At 33.7% G+C, this 18,013-nt stretch overlaps 1 long non-coding RNA gene across 1 annotated transcript; it reads right to left on the bottom strand.

The window, feature by feature from the left end:
- Window positions 1-15,678: 15,678 nt before the first annotated feature.
- On the bottom strand, window positions 15,679-16,750 carry LOC131071549 (uncharacterized). Its single transcript, XR_009112537.1, has 2 exons — window positions 16,669-16,750; window positions 15,679-16,492 (listed from the first exon to the last, which is right to left on the bottom strand). It is a non-coding gene; the product is annotated as an uncharacterized LOC131071549 (long non-coding RNA).
- Window positions 16,751-18,013: the final 1,263 nt, after the last annotated feature.

The following is an 18,013-nucleotide window of genomic DNA, read 5'->3' as shown; positions in this document are numbered from 1 at the left end:
TCAACCTAAAAGTTTAGGTTAGAAATATTTTTCTCCATATATGCTTGGGAGCTCACGAGAATGAGAGGAGGAAAAATTTTGGAGGCCAGATTGGAAACCAAAACTGGAGCTTGGAGATTTGATTCAGGTTGATTTTAGAGTGTTCTTCTAGGATTGCTATCACAGGTTGGGTGTTTTTCTCTCTTTATTTGGTTTTGAAAATTTTAAATTTTAGCTTTGGAAATATCTCTCTGTGTATTGATTTTTTTGAAAGATCTCTATTTGAGGAGTTTTAAAATTAGTTTAAATTTGAGAAACTAATTAAATTTTGGTTGTTTAAACTCTCCTTGAATTAGTTTGTCAAAATTTGAAGGAGATTGATTTTTAATTTAGAAATTTGATTCTTCTTGTGTTTAATTTCAAGTTTAAAATTTGGAGTTTAAATTCCTTGTTCCCTTGGTTTGGGAAAGGAATTTGTTTGCTTAGTGTGAATTTGCAATTTATGGTGAAAGGAAAGTTATGCTGTTAATTTTTTTGAGAATTTCTTCTTCTTGAGAGTTTTTGTGTTCTTCCTGTGCGTGGAGAAAATTAGAAATTTTGGTTTAAAATTCTCTCTTATGGCTTGTTAATCCTCATGATTTTGCCTAAAATCTGTTGTTTGGGAGTCTTCCATTTATTTGGAATGCCCAGAGATTTTTATTTGGAAAAAGATTGTGTTAAAAAAATATATATTTAAAAAAAATTTATACTCTGTTTTGTTACAGAGTGTTGGGCAGAGGGTGTTTGATTTTTTTTTTAAATTTAATTTTTTTTTTAAATATATAATAAAAATTAGTGGGGGGGAGGATGGGGACAGTAGCAGTGCTACCTTATGGGTTGCAATGCTACTGTATGGTAGCAAAGCTACCAAAAATAAACTTGTCTTCCCTGTTGCGTGCTCGTTGTTTTCACAGTGTTGCAGAGAGTTATGAAATTCGAAAAAACACACACACACACACACACATGTATATATGTATATAATTTTTAAAAGTAATAATATATTATTGTTTTTGGTTATGTAGAAATAGAGCATATTTGTGGAGGGGAGGGGGGGACAGTAGCAGTGCTACCGTATGGTAGCAAAGCTACGAAAAATAAACCTGTCTTCCTTGTTGCATGCTCGTTGTTTTCACAGCGTTGTAGAGAGTTATGAAAATAAAAAAATTTATTGTATGTTCACACACACACACACACACACACACACACATATATTAAAAGTAATAATATATTATTGTTTTGGGTTATGTAGAAATAGAGCATATTTGTGGAATTTGGTTTTTACGTTTTAATATATATATTTATATGGTATATATTTGATGAATATATATTCATATACATATATTATATTATTATATATATTTAATTCAGAATTTATTTTATTTTATTGAAAACATATATTTGGATTTCTTTTTTTAATTAATCATGAATATATGATTAGAGGGTTTATTTCTATTTCTTTAAATGTGGTTAATTTTAGCCTTACTGGACAGATAACGACTTTGAATTTCTTTTATCAACATAGTTGTAATTTCTATATTTCTTGAATATCGATATTTACAAGTATTTAATGCTTTTGACTGTTTTAAAAAGATTGCCTGTATTAGGATCTTAAGTGTAGATTGTAGTGCCCCTACCCTAGTCAGCTTTGTAAAACTAGTTTGACCTTGGTTGACTTTTTATGTGGCATTCTTGAATGGTTGAATTACCATGAGGTAATGTTGTAGTCAGATATTATGATTATTGTGCGTACCTGTTAATGTGTTTTCGCATCGATTCTTATGTAAGTTTAATTGTCCTCCTAATTCTTGTTATTAATCTCAAGCTAACACCTTCATTAAATATATATATATATGCTTGTGTGACTCTTGGTTGCAGGAAATTGCAGGTACAGTACTGCCTAGGTGCGAGGTTCATCTTCACCTGGATTCGCAGGGTTGAGTATACCTCTTTCGTCCTTAGAATTTGGGTTAGGTGCTCGTAAAACCCTCAGTTTACCCTAGTCATGCTCAAGTGAGAGTCGCCTATGGTCTGTCAGTTCCCTTTTCATTTGGGTTTGCGGGTCGGGTATTTGGTTGGCTTTCTTGGGTTGCGTGTTTGGCATGTGGTTAAACTGAATATTTAATCCTAAGTAGTTATTTTGATTTAATGTGTTCATTTACGCATTAATAATTAAGAAACTAAAGTAAATAGATTCCTTTCATATAACTAATCATTAATTAAAAATTGCTCTATTCATGTTTGTAGCAAGTTTAATTTAATGGTTAATTTTAAATAATAAAGTTATTCAGTTTATGCATTTTGAAAGGGAAGATTTAAATTTATTCGAAATAGAAATAATTTAATCTCTTTTGTTTTTTGGAATAGAAAGGTTAATTTTAATTATTTAAGAAAATCAATTTTGATTAAAAAAGTAAGTTTTATTCATATATATTTGATATAGTGTGAAAGATTGATTTTGAGAATTTATTTTAATTAAAAATATTTTACCCTCATTAATATTGTGAAATACAAATATTAGCTTTGTTAATATTGAGAAAATTAAAGTTAAATGAGGGAGAGAAGCATTTTGATTTTCAATTAGAAAAGCAAGTTTAGATTATTTGAATAGTTGAAAAGAATTGTTTTTCTTTTTTATTCAAAAGTTGTTTAACTTCTAAAATAAGGGATTAGGTCAAGGGATTCTTCTATTTAACCCTAGGTTTGGAAATATTTTTGGGGGATTATTTTGGAGAGAATTTTTGGAAAATATTTTGGAAGAAGGAAGGTTTTCTTAAATTGCAGGTTGGGTGGGCTCTTCATCAGATCTTGCCAAGAATGCGAAATGAGGTAGGATTTGGATGCATCTTTTTGATTTCTTGTGTTATTGGGTTTGTCTCTTCAAAAAAACAAATATTGGGAGAATGGTTGTTCTTGAAGATTTCTTGCTTAAAACCTTCATGAATGATCTTAAAATTTAAGTTTTAATTTTGGGAATATTGGTTGTTTTTGGGGCAAGATGGGTTAAATAGAGTAGATAAATGGGTGTAAATCCATTTTAGGTAGCCAAATGTGGTTTTGTGGTTGAGCAAATCTTACCTATTTGAAATGTATTATGTATTTGGAAAAACCATGAATCATGTTGGGAAAATTTTCATTATTATTGTTTCTTGATCATTATGGGAAATAGATTAGACTGTGAATAAAAGAAAATTGGGGGGTTTTAGTTGATTTATATTTTTATCTTATGGGGTTGTTGTTTTAATTTTAAAATCAAAATTGTTTTATTGTAAAACGAATTTTTTTTTTTTTTTTTTTTTTTTGGGGGGGGGGGGGGGGGGTTAGGGTTTGGCGGGTGGAGGAGCCGAAGCTCAGCTCACGCCGCCTCCCTTCCTTCCTCCCCGCGGGTTCCGTAGAGACCTGTGCCCACGGCAGCCACAGGGTCCTACGCCCGTGGTAGCCGTAGGGGAGGTTGTGGAGGTTCCCACCACTCCCGTGATGGGAGGTGGGCCCCGCAGCAGCTCCCTATTTTGTTTTAATTTTTTTTTTTAAAGGTTTTTTTTTTTTAATTTTTAAATAAAACTTATTTTATGAAGAGTTTATTTTAATAGTTTTTATTTATTTACTTATTATTAATTATTATTAATATACATTTTATTAATGAGGATTAATAAATATATATTAATTAATATTTAATTTGAAAACGGTGTATATATATATATATATATAAAATATTAAAATTGTGTATTATTAAATTATTAATTGTTTATATTTTTTTGTCCAGGGATTAATAAATATATAACAATTAATATTTAATTTGGGTATCTATCTTAATGAAAAATTATGGTTTGGAAATAGATAGAACATTATTTTAATTGGAGATTTTTGAAATAAAACATATTTATTATTTGGGATTTTTAAATAAAATATTATTCAGGAATATATTATTTTTTTTATTTGAATGATATAGGTCATCTAGGAAATTTAGAAATGGAATACTAAAGTATATGAGTAATTTGGAAAAGGAAATATTTATCATTGGATATTCTGAAAGTTTAAATGATGTGCTATTAGAATTATTGGAAATTTAATAATGTATCGATTGAGAATTGGTAAGTTAATGATATCTTCATTTAGTAAAATAAATGGCTTAGTTATATTATTCCTCTATATTGTGAAATAGACAAATGGTAATATTGCAATTTTAGTATTGTATTCACCTTGTAATGGTGAATTTTCTATTAATGTATTTTTGAAAACTTAGATCATTTAGAAAACTTGATCGACTTTTAGTGTTTAAATCAATAGGAAAGAAGATTGTCCTTTTTCAGTTATTGCCTATGCAATGTTTAATTTCAGTATTTGCTTTTGTTTAAAGTAATGGCAAGGCCTTGATATGTTTGTTTGGACCCTCTCGTTTGGTTGATTTGGGGAACCTGTTTATGTCTTCGGTCTCTAGTTTGGTTGTTGCCTTGTGATGGTGTTATAACTGATCTTGTCCTTTATGGGGGTGTCGAGTGTTGATTTGTGGTTGACCATAGCGAGTCAGGTCTCTAGTTAGAGTACTGTCGGGCAATGGACCTTGTATTAGCTTTTAATATGTTCAGTTGGATCCGTTTCTATGTAGGGATCATTTATGTATTTATTGACCGATGTAGTCGGTTGTTTATTGGTATGATTCACCTGGATGGCAGGAATGTAAATGATGTGAAACTTATGTACCCTTAACTTATTTAAATAATCAGAGGGGTCTTGCAGTTGAGCAAACCCGGAGATGTAGTCCTACTTCGATATCAATTTGGTGTTATGTGTTGCTTTTGTTCTTATGTTTCATGTTTTAGTGTTAGCATGAATGGATGGCATTTTGATAGAATGTGTAAGTGGATTAGATGAGATTTATTGTAAATGCATGTAGGCAGACATCTCTTAATGGAGTAAACTGATTCATGAAATAGTGTAGTTTGATTAGCAGAATGAATTCTATTATTGTTAATAAAAATAAGTATGCATGAAAAGTTCTCACTAGTTATGATGAAATTATAGTGCATTTTGGAACAAGATGCATGGCATGTGTTTAATGTAAAATTGAACGATATGAATGGATAACAATTGTTGGATGAACTCGTCATGTTACCTAAATTGTAATTTTAATGGATGAACTTCATTTTGTTACCTACATTTTAACCTTAATAAATGAACTTCATCATATTAGCTATATTTTAACTAAAATGGATGAACCCATCAAGTTAACTATATTCTAACCTTAATGGATGAATTCATATGTTATCTATGTTTTAACTTCAATGGGTATATTTCCTCATGTTAGACTCATCTTCAACCATAATGGATGAACGCGTTTCATTTATCTATAACTTTAGATTACTGAACAATTATATCCTTGTTTAAAGTAATAACATGAAATTAAGTTAACCTGTTTTATTGGGTCAGATGTCGTGAGTTGAGTTAGATGTTAAGTTACGTAATCACATTGGGAAACTCCTTAGGTTTTGTTTAGTCTTCCGCTGTGTTATCGAAGCTTTTGATAACTCATTGTATCTTTATGTTGTGTCTTATTTTTAAAAATATATATTTGCACTCCATTTGTGTGTTTTAGCTTTATCCCTTCGGGGTTTCCTGGCGGGGCATTACATAAATGGTATCTTTGGTAAGAGCTTATTTACATTGCAATTTTTGTTTTGAGTTGTCGTCATGTCGTAATGGTTGTTATACCCTCTTGATCAGGTGTGGTTTGTGTAACCCTATTGATTTGAAACGTTGTGTGTTTTGTTCCAAATGGTCAATCCTAGGTTATTGATTTGTGTTTCCTTCACTTGTATTTTGTCAAGATTAGATATGGCTGTCAGTTTCGCCATAGGGTCCTCGTAGAGAGACCGTATTTATTAATGTCCTATGAGAGAGTGGTTTTCAAGAGGGGGCCACACCCGAAGTGGTTGGCAGGAGAACCCCTCCAAATTCAATTAATAAGTGATAACCTAATAATTGATTAGGGGGTGGGTAGTTATAATTATAATTAAGATATTGTACCCCGCACATGGTTGAGTGCTCGTATAGGCTCAAGACATAGTGGGAAGGCCTAGAATGACAAACCTACCACCTTGTCTTCACAAAGGGTTGGTAGGGTCCACATGATACTTAAATGGAACCGGGGGTTCGGGAAAGGTTACCAGGATAACCCAATATGGGGGTCAGGACCTATGGAGGCCTACCTAGGGTAACCATCTTAAGCCATGCGATGACACTCTCTCTTTAGGGTCACTAGTGTATTGTGAGTTCGAGTCACATGAATATTGTGGAGTCATTTTGTACTATCGTACTTGTCTTGTTTATGCTTGCTTGAGGGTCTCTGCTATCTCCTAGCACGGTGGGGTGATTCCATTTTGGGATCACATGGTCGGGTGGTAGTGCCACTTCCCATGGGATATCCTTGTTTGTACCTTCATGCGAGGATTGGCATCGCTGGTGTACCTTTGGTTCGTGATTCATGTATCAACTCATGTTCATGATTATTGTACATTTGAGACCCATGTTGTCATTGTATCAATAAACTATGTAACCTTGGCATTGTAATTTATGTATTTCATTTGTACTATTGGAAGCCATGTAATTATTGAATACTATAATCTTAATTTAGTTGAATGTATGTTATTTTAGTTATCTTTATTCTTATGTGTAAATGTTTCATTGAAGATAAATATATTGTATCACCTTAGATCTTTCAATGTGAAATTCAGTTTTATGAATATGATTTAATTATATGTATTTGAGTTCCCTAATTAGATGGATAATTAGATTAACCTTATGATGTTGTTTTAGTTAGGAATTAATCTTCGTTGGTAACCCTTTAGGAATTCATGTGTTAGACTTCCACTTGTGTTATTAAACATGCAATGTTATCATTAATGCACTTAATCTTTTAAAAAAAAATTATTTCACCTTTTAGTTGCCTAGTAGTGTTGTATTCCTTTAGGGTTCCTAGTGGGGCATTATAGCTTCTCTAGCTCTACAATCATTTTCAATGTCCTTATCCAAGACTGCCAGAGGAGGATTGTCAGATGCCAGATTATGAGGTATATATCCTTTCTTTGTGATCTCCCAAATATCCTTACCAAGACATCTCAGATGAGTCTCCATCTGAATCTTCCATACTCTGTAAGTTGTTCCATCAAGCCTAGGAATTTCTCTTCGAAAACCAACTACAGATGAACTTGAACTATTAGATGCCATAGGATCTTCCTCAAGTGATTAAGCTTCTGAAAGGAGGACTGGGCTCTGATACCAATTGTTAAAAAACTCAGATAACTGGTGAACAACTGAGACGGGGGGGATGAATCGGTTGTTAACAGATTATAGAACTTTAAGCATTAAAACTTTATTATCGGAATACATAAACCAAATACTGGAATATAAGATATAATAGTTAAGCACAAATATAAACCACATAACATTTACCACCCATCCACAAAAGATAACACCAATATTTGTACGTGGAAAAGCCGGTAAAGGGAAAAACCACGGTGGGAAGTCTACCCACAGTTAGATAATACTTTTGCAGTAAGTATGTAATTACATAAAGAGGGGCCTGCATATGGAGGAAGGCCAACAACCTAGAGCGCACTGCTCATCACAAAAGGAGCCTCACTGATTACAAAATAAATCCTGACTACAATCCAAAAAGAAGAGTGGACTACAAGAATAACATCTCCTATCACTATGCTTGAATACAGTTCCGGTTAAGCTCAGTACCTGAGGTCTTAAACCTCTTTCACCAACCCAATTCAATCACCTATGACTGACCAAAACTTTTGCATAACCTTATTCGGACACAGATAATCCTATATCCCAAAAACCACGAATATTCTCATGATCTACAAAGAGATCTTACATCATATTTATACCAACCTAGGACCTAAAAAATTAGGTTGGCCACCTAAGAGATAATACAATAAATTCATAACATAAACCCGCAATCCAAAGATCAACCAAGTCGGCCTAAGACCGAAACACTTGAATCCAATCAATAGATCCAACCAGTAATGCATCGAGATCATCCACCAACACGTTACATAAACCTATCCATAACCTAGCTGAATAAGATAGCATTAGGTCCGGACCCAAATCCAACACTACAGATCAACAGGAACACGAACAAGATAACCAACAACATCCCAAAATCCATCTAGAAGCCACGCCAACACCACTTATCACGTGCACCAAAAGATCTTCAACAAAGCTCTGTCGGTAAAACCCTTACAGGTGACCAAAAGGCTTACTCGAACAAATGATAGCTCCCGAGTCATCAAATCCCAAACCAACTGATCGTGATACACATCTCAATAGCATGAATGAAAGATCCAAACCAATTCTACAAACTGAAGCATACCGGAGCATATCAGATCAATATCATAATCCAACCTCTCTACCGGAACCTACCGAAAATCGGTAAACAACAAAAAATAGCCGGTGTTGCCATTAATGACAAAACATCAATGCAACACATAATCAATTACTGCAATTTTCCAACAAGCTTCATGGTCAAGGGAATTATAAAAGAATAAATTTCTGAGACATAGAGGAATTTCACTATCAAAAGAAACGAAACACAATGAAGATCTTTGTCTCTGTCATATATGAGAGATTCAAATGCACTTCCACCATGCATCAAAGGTATCAATCCTCTGCACAATAATCTCAAACATATAGTCCATCTTATGCAAAGGTGAGTCATAGAGCAGTAGAGATACAATCCTTCCATTGTTGTGGAATGCAACCATGATCAATAGAGAAGGTGTCCTGACAGTCATAGAGAAGCTTTAAAGGATAATATTGCAAACTTAGTCAAAGAACAATGTATTAGTCATTAATACAGTGATATGCATCAAAGACAAATAGTAGAAGTCAACTGGAGCAAGGAAAAGTTGTTTATAAGCATGTAAAGGAGAAACATGAGCCTTATGAATAGTCAGGGCATCAAAGGTTCAACAAAGATTCATGGAGACAGCAACTTCATGCACATTGAAAAGGTGTGAAGATCATAGTCGCAACAAATTCCAGTCATGGAGGGAACATAGAGAGTCTCAGTCACATTGAAACATTTAGACTCTCTATCATAAGAGATCCATGAATTAAGACCCTTATAAGGCCTATGCTAATCTTAATTTCAGAGCTTCTAAGATAGTCATTGATAAGGTATGAATATAGTGAGCTTCATGAGAGCATCAATGACCAGACACAGTCAAAAGACTTCGACAGTTCAAAATGCAATGGTATGAGAACATAGAATAGAGATCAAAGAGAGTGACAAAAGAAAGAGCAGCATGATAAAAGGTCTCTACCAAAAAGAAATATTTGAAGGTATTCATGGATGATAAGAGGTCAAATTCGTAAGCCATCGTAAGAAAACAATCCATCTACTACTATAATGAAAGATCCAAAATCTGAAAAGAGCAGTGATCAATAGAGACATTGAAATCTCAGTTTATGAATAGTATATTACTATTATAGGGTAGTCTGATGATCTCAGACCAATGTGACAATGTACAGTCCAGAGAGGGTGTCTAGTAAGGATGACATCATGAGAAATGTGGAGGCATCAAGTTTTTCTAAAGGCTACAAGCAGTTATCGAGGAGTTTTCTAGAGGTATGACTACAAGTAATTTATGACCTCATTGTTTTGTTGTGTGCCTTTACCCACTTTTCATTTGTTGTCCATATGTTGTTTTACTATGAATCACAATAACCTAAGTGTTGTTATGTTGTTATAAAAGATTTGATTGATTTAGTGCATTTGGGTTCATTGAATACTAGTGAATGTTTTGAGAAGTTTTAGTGGAATGTTTAGTGGGTGAGGAGGTTGCTTCATTTTTCAAGAGGTCTGGTTACTATTTCAAAGGTTACATTTACAGTCATAATAGAGTTGAGGATCTCTACCATGGAGAGGGCTCAAAGTTTTGGAGCAGGTCATAATGCTTATAGCAGAGGTTTAAAGCCTCATAAACCAGTGAAAGGGTCCCAGACACAATAGCAACCATGAAAAGCAAATTAGAGACAATCATGGAGTTTAAATTACAATCAACGATAGAGAAAGACACTCAGTATGAGATGTTGCAACATTAAGAAACTTTAGTCATGGTCATAAGAGCAGGGTTTTGAAGCCTAGGGAAGAGTCTGGCAGAAGTTTATAACAATAAAGTCTGCTACAAAATAATGGCATATTTTAACAATGATCAAACCATTCATAACAGCCATTCAAAGGGCTTGAGCATTCTGATGCGTAGTCAAAAGCAATATGCCTAGATTTTATTTAAGAGTATGATCCAAACACAGTCATAGAAACATATGTCATCATTGTTGAAGGTTATGATGATAGTTTAGGGTGATGAGGTTGTCCAAGAGTACTCATAATGTCATCAAGAAAGATCCCAATAAGACACAAAAAGCAATGAAAAATTAGAGTCCTTTTGTAAGATAACACTCATACCATGAATGAACAAAGATAACGGACCTCTAGGCTTAATAGACAAAGGCACCAAACAATGAGTGATCTTGGTTTATCAATACACTCAAAGAAAGACAAAAGGTTTCAGTCATCAAGTGGATGAAAAGATAGAGGGTTTCATTACTCAAAAGGGACAAAATCTACGTTGCTTGTGAATCAAAGTACTTGGCTTCATTAACTGTCTTTTTGAGGTCTGTCTTGATATAATGCATTCACAACAAATACCGATAGTAATAACAATCATTCATCCCCATGAAGACGTGATAGAGGTCAAAACCCAGTCAACATAGAAAGAACAATGAGCTACAACAGTTGACAAAAAATTGTGACAATCAGAAGCATTCATAAGGTGACAAATATGACATAAGAAGACACCAAAGCTTAAAGATGTTACAATCAAGGCCATTCATGTATGATGAATAGTGTTTGTTGATATTAAATGGTCATCAATGTGCATAGCAGACAAAGCTTAGTAGGCCATCATTGCAGGTCTCTAGAGAAATATAACCACCATAAGCGGCAACCAATAATGAATGATCTTTTATATCTGACCTCAGACAGTGGTAAGAGGCATAAAGGATAGTATTTTTTATGAGCCACATAGTAGAGGTTTTTCACAGTCATTGCAAAGACAAAGTAGTAGATGACAATGTTTACCATAGACCACAATTAGCAGAGAAGATACAGGATTGTCCTTCAGCCCAAGATAGTGTTGGGTGAGGGATAGATTTAAGGTTTGTAGTATGTTGAGAAAACACAGTGACCTCTATAAAATACCATAATGCTGTTAAAAGGGCAGTCCCCAATCAACAAAGTTTCAGTCCAAAACAGTGAGCAACATATCTACAGGAGATATCAGCCATAAGTCGGGGAAGTTGTGATGTCCCCATCCTAATGATAAATCTCTAGAGAAACAGATAAAAGAAAGCTCCTTGTATGATTATAAATCTACAATGCTTAAACAATGGTTCAACCTTTGGAGATAGTAGTAAGACTTCAATATATTTACTAATCAGATAGGCAATGAAGGATAACTTACAATTTACTAAAAGACAAGTAAAAAGAGATGACAGGCCAATGCTATCTATTTCAATGAACATATGTCAGTTAAAGAAGAACCTCAATGATCGGTTCAAGTATGTGTACAACAATATGAGGAAATCAATACGTGAAAACAAATAGTTTATCGATGTAAAACTAATCATCAGATGACAATTAAAGAATACAACCCATCTGTATTAATCAAATGGTTAATCATTAGAAACTAATTATCATTTTTCGTCATTTCCTATCCACACGATGGTCATCGGGTATGCATACTGGAATGCGATGATAACATAATTATCATCGATAGTAAATTGGGTTGGTCATCATAGAGGCGATAAATAAGATATATAATCTAATGGAGGCTATCGTACTTAAGGATTCCGTAACATATACAAGCTACAAATGGTGAGGATATTATTGTCGGTACCAATTAACAACGTCGACTCAGGTAATGAGGTAAATAGACACTTAACCAACATCATTTGAAGATCGATTAAAATAATGATTAAGAAAGATATAATAAACATCGATTTGTTATGGGGAAGAATGATGGGGAGTTGTGTCTCATCGAATATGAGAGGATGCCACCCCTTCGATTTGCAAAATATAAGAAATGGTAAGAAGGAAAATGAAAAGGGGCTATACATGAGGGGGTGATTATAAAGATTAAGTGATCAGTCCGTAGGTGTAATTCAAGTTAATTCGCAAAAGATAAGACATAACCTTTCAAAGGATGCAAATAGACTCATACGCTGGCCAACCGTCCAAAGTGAAAATAAACAATATAACAGGAGAATCGACTCTCTATGAGGTATTATTTGCAACAATTGAGAAGTGATTGTATCAGCTTGGTTTTGATGAATTTTATAACTTGCCAACTTCATTAAGAATAAGACAACGACTCTCCTAAGGAAAGAAATTAAGGAACGGTTGAATAAGAAGGCAACGAGAACAATATTTATTAGTGATGTTATAGAGGAGGTGCGAATAAAAGGAAGCACTATTGACTTTGGCATAACAGGTACATAATTCACGTCTACACCAACGATCATGATTAAAGCATCGAATTAATTAACATATGGTCGACTCCCATTAATATAACTATAATCAAATAAATATTCGTCGGTAGCATAAGTAAGGATCGCAAGTCTAGATTTCATCGGTTTGAATGCACGTCGAGTGAACAGATATTTTATATTATATCGATTCCTATGCCAGAGTAATGTGGTTGCAGTTGTCATTGGAAAGATAAATCAATGCTCCAAATCAACTGTAACTACGAACAAATTTATGATCAGCTTATAAAGGAATCTTATAACCGGTTTGTAGTAAGGAACTTTATAGCATATAGTGTCAAATTTATGACAGATTTATGAACAACATAAGTCTATTGACAATCCAAACAAAATAATCAAGATAAGTTCTATTTCTTCAATTATTCCTAGAATTTAAAGTTAAATATTGTGATAAACTGTCTTTGGATTCGATAAAATGATATCTTAGAATCCTCACCTCAATGTTGGGTTTGTTATCTCAGGTCTAAATTAATGGAAACCCCATGTGGGGAAATTACATAAGCAAGGTAGAAATTTGGACAAAGAGCATAGCCATGAAAGCTAAGAAGTCTCAGATCTGAGCTAAAGAGTAGTCACTGTCTTTTGACAGTCCAACTACAAAATTACACAGTCAAACTAGAAAAGACAGTCTTAAGAGTGGTGAAGAACCCTCTGACAAAGGCATACATGGAATAGAAAATAATGAAGGAGCCTTTCACAGATATAAGTCACAAAGTAAATCAAGAGGATATTCATCAATCACAAATGGCAGAGATCATGATTGGATGTATAAACAATCCTTTGAAGGACATTGCAAGTCATCTACCCATGGAGAAAGTCAAGAACAACAAAAGGAGGGAGAGGAGATTCTTGTCAAAAGATGAATGTCCTTTCAATTGTAATCAATGAAGCATCAATCTACAACAGAGACCCTGTAGATAAAAGAAAGCATAATTAATAGAGTAGGGTTTGCAGTTCAAGGACACTCTTATTATGCAATCACATATATAGAAATGCATCAACAAAATATGGAAGAGGTTTGAAGATAGAAAACAAGGACATCAAGTCTTATTTACCAGTCACAGTCCAAATCACAGAGAGGGATACTGTTGTTGTGTGCATACTGAACCCAAGAAGATATCCAATGAAGGGTAATCTTTAATCAAGAATACAATCATTGTCCTTCCAATGAAAGAGACATAGATTATCAACAACATGATAGCCCTGTGAAGAGCAGTAATCTTATTTTGTCAAGGGGATGTAAAAAGTCATTGAAACCTTTGTAATAGAAAGCCCTAACACGGATACCTCTAAGATTAATGATAGTCATGAGCAACCTATGCAGATCCATGAGAAGATAATCACTATCAAAAGACAATAGAGTGCAGTCATACAAAGAAAGAAAGGGATCAATAATCAATAAGGTGAAAAAAGGGCTAAGAATAGTCCATGAAGCATAAAGGACAGTCATCACAGTGTGTAGCCTTTTGTGGGAAACAAATGAGTCAAAAATACAGTCATAAAGAAGCGACTCATAGAGAAGAATAAAGGTTTTGAGGTATGATTAGACTCAAAGGACTGCAACAAAGTATATAGGAGCAGTGCTACATTGAATTCATAAAATCAAAGGATCTGCCAAACAGTCATTTAATACAGTGAAAAGAGCATTATGGTTATTGGTGACAATGCCATAGTGACATGAGTATTAATCAAGCATATAGATCAGTGACAACAATGGAGTTAGTGCATTGGTCAAAAGACACTCTTAACAACACAAAGATAAAAAATGATGTAGAGCATGACACATGACATGACAAATACCTTGAGACAAATCCTTGTGTCAAACAAAGCAAGGCAATTAGCATCATCAAGAATACAGTAACTATGAACAGTGAAAGCAGTAAACTGAAGACACAAAGGCCTCTCATTGCAGGTTTGAATACAATGATGTAGTCCAAATGCATTATCATAGAGAATTATGCATAAAAAGAGTTTTGTGACAGATTTTTGAAGGATCAAGTGGAAGACACAGTCAATAGGAATGTTGAGAGTGAGTGAAAGCAAAACTACTCTAGTTGGTCTTATGTCAAGATCACTGTATTAAGGTTCTAAAGTTTTAAGACTAAGAGATACGAAGCTTGAAGACCTGTAGTAGACCTTTACCAGTCAGATTAGTATAGTCACAAAATGATATCACAAGCATAGTGTTTATGACAAGATATATGAGCAGTCTAAAGAAGTGTTATAGCAGTCATAGTTGAAAAGGATAGTGAATAACAATGATGAAATGCAGTGATTTGATGATTGTAAAGCTACAAAACTTAGACAAAATTTGCAGTCAATATGATTATAACAGTTATGAAGAAGAGCCTAATGACTTAGGTGATCCCAGTGAGATGTCATAACAACACTATGAAAAGGACATACCTCATATGTGACTAATACTAGGGCAAATATAATGGATAGGCAAATGTAATAATGTTTATGTTCTTGTATTTATGGATCTTGATGACAATTTTTGAATTCCAAAGCATTTATCAACACAAGTTTAGAAAACCATCATTTTCTTATAGAAGAACCTAACTCTATGTTTGTGCATATATTCACAATGTGAAATGTTACAGTCACTGTGTGTCTTCACTACACAACCCCTTCTTCTTCTTTTCACGTCTACTTTTCTTGCATGATTTGTAAGAAGGATTTTTTTTCATAAACTAGGACTATCATCATGCATTTTATCCATTAAAAATCATTTATTTATTCTATCAAACAACAGGTAGGTATGGAAGTTCAATTTAATCTTTGCTTCAATTGCTTTTACTATAATTAGAGCTAACATAGCAAAGAGAACAAAAAAATTAAATTTGATTTCTTACTGTAGAAGAGGAATAGGATTTACCTTCACAGGGTAGTGACATAACAGAGTAAGTGATTGCAAATCTCCAATTTCGAGATAGAGGAATCCATACGAAAGAAAATTGGTGATGTTGTTCAACATTAGTTATAACTTTACAATTTATCCTGAGTGTCTTCTTTATGGACAACCAAATCACACAGACCAAGACATATATAAATCTCATTTATAACATTGACTTTATGTTATTGAAAATCCATAATTGCCACTTGAAGGAGAAATCATGGCAACCCAATCATCATCCTTGGGATTCAACATCCTCTGGATGGTCACAATCACAAATTGTTCATCTTCAAGGGGTCATTTCTTGGAATGTTATCTCCCGAGGAAGCTTAGGAAGGGTAAACCAAATAGGAAGAGGACTTGCCATGGGTAGAGGTGAAAGAGGGTTACAAGGTTGAACATTGCGGAGAATTTATTTGAATTGATGGAAAGATTTACTCAAGATTATATTTCCGGCCTCCTCATCTTCAAAAACAACCACAAAACAATCGAGAGATAAAAGGTGAAAATAGAGAGAAGAATACCTATTTGTTACAACCCATTTGTGAAGGTCAGATAAAGTATTAAAGAGGCATTGTCCCATGAGATCTGAACTAAAATTGCATTAATTGTAGATCATTAGCAATGAATTCATAAGGTGAATCCTGAATATTGATAGAGGGAATTGGTCTCCAAGGTTTGGCCTCCATAAGAGGTCGGGGAGCATTTTCCTTTTCATGCTTACTTTTTCTTCTATCTGCAACCTTTCAAGAAGGGTCTAAGTAGGGAGGCTTAGGAAAGCCTTTGTTAACCCATCATCCATTGAAAAAAAACATTGAGAAACTACAAATCTGCTTCATCCGCCTAAGTTTCTCCCCAAAATCTGCATTGTTCTGCATAGATGAAATGCACGGGAACAAACAAAGCTCTCTGGCAGTCGCAGGTGGCTTTGTAATCCCGATTCCTTCATATCTGTAACCCTAACTTGATTCAACAAGAAATGAAATGCGTTTTCAGAAAGAAATTCCTCCTTGATTAAACGGTAAGAAATTCCTCCTTGATTAAACAAAAAATGAAATGCATTTTCAGAAATTCTTAAGATAGGGTATCCGAATTGAGTGCAATATGAAAACCCTCCTCTCGATCTAGTTAGTACTCACCATAGCAACTTCCACACCAGCCAGGGAACCATCCGATAATTTTATGCTTCAATAAAATTAATCAATGAATCAATGGAAAGAAATGCGTGTTATTTTACTTGACTTCTGGCTATTTATGAAAATGCATGATATTTTGACTTCCCGCCAGTCTTGATGCATGTTTCTTTTGTCTTAATTTTTAATTTAAGAAAATTAAAATATTTTAATTTTTTTTTTTAATTTAAGATAATTAAAATAATAAGTTAAATTTTTAAGATGAAATATTAATTTTGTTGAAAAAAATGTTTTAAATATTATATTTATAATATTAAATTGTTGTCCAAGCATAAATTTGATGTTTGGCTGTGATAGAGGAGTAATGGTAATTTATTTAGTCATTTTTATTGGTGTGACTAATTATTTAGTTGTTTTTTTTACGTACCGCAACAGGGACCCTGCAAGGGGTGTTGCCCCTGGACCCCATAAGGGGTGCTTCCCCCAAACCCTCGTTGAATAATTTGGGGAGAAAATGCGCTGATAAAAGTAGGGAAAATTTAATCTCCGAGTCTGATTAGGCTCCATTTAACAACATATACATATACATATATATTCATATTCATATTTATATATTATAGTTTAGGACGTTGTTGTAGAGGAGTACTAGTCATTTTTATTTGTGTGACTAGCTATTTAGTTGTGTTTCTTATCCGATGACCAAATTAGTCATTTATTTAGTCATTTATAGCTGTGTTGCAAAAAATGACTAGAATTTGGTCATTTTTACTTGTCGTGACTAAAAGTTTTAGTCACCTAGTCATTTATTTTTCCATATTTCTACTAGTGTATGCATGTATGTATACACACACACACACACACATATATATATATACACACACACATGTGTATACATACATACATACATACATACATACATATGTGTTCTCCAAGTGTTGTGGCATTGTTTTATGTTGGTCATGATATTCTATGTTAGACATATCCTTAGGTCTGGATATGATTTGTGGGAGATTTTTTGATATGTTATGGGTCTCACCTTAGTGTGTGGAGATCCAAATTTGAGTTATTTGCATTGAAGAGTATGTTTTGACTGTTAATTACTTATATGGAAGTGTAGCGTGTGGATATGTTGTTGGTTAGGTTCCGATGATTGCAAATCAATTAATTAATCTTTGGAAGATGTGTTTTGGTTCCCTCTTTCTCTTGGAGTGGATCAACGTGTGTATTTTTGCTTTAGAAGTTATATTTTTGTTTAGGCTGACTTGCTTCAAGCTTTAATGATGTTTATTGTATATAAAGAATGTGTATGATTGAGTTGTGTTTGTGATAAAGAGAAGAGTGTTTGGAGTGA

The sequence above is a fragment of the Cryptomeria japonica genome, chromosome 11, assembly GCF_030272615.1.
Source record: "Cryptomeria japonica chromosome 11, Sugi_1.0, whole genome shotgun sequence".
NCBI lineage: Eukaryota > Viridiplantae > Streptophyta > Pinopsida > Cupressales > Cupressaceae > Cryptomeria > Cryptomeria japonica.
The sequence above is the reverse complement of the archived record's forward strand: the minus strand, read 5'-3'. Positions and strand labels throughout refer to the sequence as shown.